Source organism: Helianthus annuus, chromosome 15 (assembly GCF_002127325.2).
Source record: "Helianthus annuus cultivar XRQ/B chromosome 15, HanXRQr2.0-SUNRISE, whole genome shotgun sequence".
Lineage (NCBI taxonomy): Eukaryota > Viridiplantae > Streptophyta > Magnoliopsida > Asterales > Asteraceae > Helianthus > Helianthus annuus.
In genome coordinates this window covers 7,159,414-7,163,083 of record NC_035447.2, presented here as the reverse complement: position 1 = coordinate 7,163,083, position 3,670 = coordinate 7,159,414, and the positions used below count along the sequence as shown (strand labels likewise).

The following is a 3,670-nucleotide window of genomic DNA, read 5'->3' as shown; positions in this document are numbered from 1 at the left end:
AGCCCATTGCCACAGATCGGTGTCTATAGACCACAACTACCGTGGCTCGAAACCCATAACCCCACTGTACGTGTGTTATATACAATATGTGTACAAAGTAGACCAAACATGTACGCACGGTTTGATCACGACCCGAATTACAACACAACGTTCATAGACTGCCGCAACAAAAGAAAAAAAAGTTGACATTTAAATGATTCAAAACGATAACTCATCAAATGTAATTATAAATAGGTGTGATGAAAAAGAATAATTATAAATATAAATTTTAAAATGAAAAAAATGTTTCGCTATTTATGTAAATAGTAAACTATAATGAACTGATAGTTATGTAAATTCAATCTTGACTTTGTTTATCAATAATTGATGCATAAAGGGGGTTGCCCAACTAACTTATCAAGTAATTCATGCAAAGAAATATTTATAAATTCACATGCACTTTAGGGTCTTGAGAATCGTTGGCCATTTGAACCAATATAAATATCTACTGGCGTTGAAGTCCATGTAGATCATCATTTTCGTTCTATGCCTTTCCAAACTTAGGCTTCACCTTCTGGACCAAATATTAAAGCACCAACAAAACTTTAGAATGAAAAGGTAACATAAAGCATTGATGAAGCATGTCGGAATTAAATCACAACATACCACTATATTTTGCGCTTGAATATATGAAAACTCATGTTGTATCAACTATATCCGCTTCCAGGAACCCCCATTATTTCCGTTTCAATATTAGCAGCCTGATAAATTCATATATATCTAATTAGTGTCAATCAGATTGTAGTTTTAAACCCGAAACTATAAGAAGATTATTAAAGCACCAAACAAAACTTTAGAATGAAAAGGTAACATAAAGCATTGATAAAGCATATCAGAACTAAATCACAACATACCACTATATTAAGTTCTCGTGTGTTACACAGGTGGACCAACAACAAAATATTTTATTTAACAATGTTTACATAAAGCTTTTTAATGAAATAAATGTTGAACTACTAATGTGACTATAAAACTGCACTAAATTGAAATAAATAAATAAATACGACAAAAATGAAAGAAATGTTCCATTACTGACAAAAACAAATACGAAATAATCACAAGTGCTGCTTTAAACTTATTGTTTCGATCTATTCTTCACCAACAAATAACTCATAGCTTTGATTTCTTTCACAACTTTCACCAAAGACACCGCTTGATTAAACATTTATCCTTTCGCATACGTCACACACACCAAATAGCAGTCAGAATAACGGCGTGGAATGCTTTCTTCTTCTTCCTATAACCTTGAATAAAATCGTGTAACCCAAGAAAATCATGTAAGCTGAAAGCATGGTCTAAAAAATTAATACGTATTGCCATGAGTGGAGGAAATATTGAAAATTAAATTTTCTAACATTATAGAAAGGGTATATTCCCATTCAAGGGTTTACACCTTTATAAAACAGAGGGAGTATTATCTACAAAAGCATAACTTCATATGCAAGATTTATAAGGCGGCTTACCATTTTCATATTCCAGAACTTGAAGTATAAAGAAAAACTAACATAAAAAGTTATAAAAAAAGGGAAGCCTTATATCTTTCCTGTTAACAAATGTAAATGAACTCATTATTACACACAAAATCATACCTTATCAAAGAGCTTGACAACCTTAGCTTCAGTTGTAGAATTTTCTTTATATCCCATCCATCCATAACTCATGAATCTCCTAACTGTAATATGCTACAGCAAGTAAGCAATTACCAAAATACCCATGAATAGCAATTACACAAATAATGGCTTTGTCCAACTCGTGAATGTATATTTATTTGTTATTTTTCAATATCCACTCTTCCTACACGTGTATATAGAAAAAATAGAATCCTCGGATCTAAGCATAAGTGGTACAGTTGTTAAAGGAAAAAAATTGAATAACTACAGAAAAGTTATTAAACAGTTAAACCCAAAAACATTGTCTATGTACACTTCTATCGTTAATAAGAACAGATGGTTATTGTAGCTTTAAATCCAAATGTTAAATAAAAACCATACCCTATTCATGATGCGCCAATCCTATAAGTCTGTTATTGCCAGCGTTGTCTGCTTCTTGAAGACAGCTTCAAACATATAAAAAGTTTTTTTATAGCTAAAAACTTTCCAACCATCTGTACATATAATAAAAAATGTTTTGACCAGAAGTGGAACTCGTTGAAAGTTGTAAAAATTAGAAGTTTTGCCAAATTCCAACTTTTCTACACCACATTTAAACATAAGCAAGAAAAAATCTCAAGTTTTAACCAAAAATTCCCATTAATTATTATAACTTTGATGAAATTGATATCATAATAGATTAACTTCAACAAAAAAAAATTAAAAAAATAAACCAAATTAAAATATCATTTGTTTCAACATTTAAGTCCAAGGGTAATGACCTGTGTATGTTGCGCCACGGGTAATGAAGGTGAAAATATGACCAACCAAAGGCTAGCCAACACATTTGGACCAGCACTAACATTACCCATTTTGACACAAACCACTTGCCAAAACAATATTTTGCAACCTCAAATGCTTATTTTTAGGTAAAGCAAAAAAAAAAAAAAAACATATACAACACAAGTTAATTAAAACAAAAATTACTAAATAACTTACAGATTTAGTGTTAATGCAGCTTGACGTGATGTCGTGGGTCACGCAAATTTAATCCCCAAACAACTATAGATAGTGGTAGTAGGGTATCGAACTCAAGGAGTATGTGGAAGATGTGTCGATTATATAGCTTTGTACTTAAACTAATTATTAGACTAAATTGCAGAAAATTAAAATTCAAGAGTTTGGATTGTTGTTTTTGAAAACTAAATTAAAAACTAATTCAAATCAAAGTTGGTTGTAAAACAAATTAGGAGAAAACAATGATCACCTTAGGTTTCAGTTTCTTTAAACAATTGTGTGTAATTCAACTAGAAAGAGTTACATAGACATAACTCGTGTATAAATGATTGAAGTGATAAAATGGAACAAAGTACTCGGATTATATAAACGCGAGGTTGTTTCCCGATGACCAATTAATCAATAACCAACCCTAACCCTTCCCGTGATATCTCGATTGCCAACGGCACCAAGAACGTACGATTAAGACTAGAAATTGCAATATTAATTAACAAACTACAAACAATCAAACATACACCATGACATTCAAGCAACGCAAGTTATCATTCTAGAAATGCAGAAATTAAACACACAAAAGTTCAAGAAACATTCACCTAAGATGATCACCGAAGAGTTTAGCCAGACATGGTTCGGTGAATCATCATCATAATCAAACTATTGTTCATACGAATCGAAATTACAAACCGAATGTTAGAAATTGTTCACAAACCCAGCCACAAGCCAAAAATCGCCCCAATGATGTCCTAGAACCGTCCAATGATGAGAGATATCCAAAAGACACTCAAAAACTGATTTAAATGAGGGCAGTTACACTTTGATCGCAGCTTCCACCATAAATTACGGCTCCACCGTAATTTACGGTGGACATTGTTCTTTTACGGCATGAATAAACTGTGTTACGGTGGAGAAGAAAGTAAAATCCAGGTCCACCGTAAATTACGGTGGAGCCGTAATTTACGGTGGTGAGCTGCCTTGACTTCTTTGTTGTGTCTCTTGTTCCACGCTCGACCCGTTCTTCACCAAAG

General features: G+C 32.5%; 1 long non-coding RNA gene across 1 annotated transcript; it reads right to left on the bottom strand.

Annotated features, from left to right (window-relative positions):
- Positions 1-326: 326 nt before the first annotated feature.
- Positions 327-1,492, bottom strand: LOC110914724. The gene is made up of 3 exons (XR_002578537.2): positions 1,076-1,492; positions 646-740; positions 327-553 (listed from the first exon to the last, which is right to left on the bottom strand). It is a non-coding gene; the product is annotated as an uncharacterized LOC110914724 (long non-coding RNA).
- Positions 1,493-3,670: the final 2,178 nt, after the last annotated feature.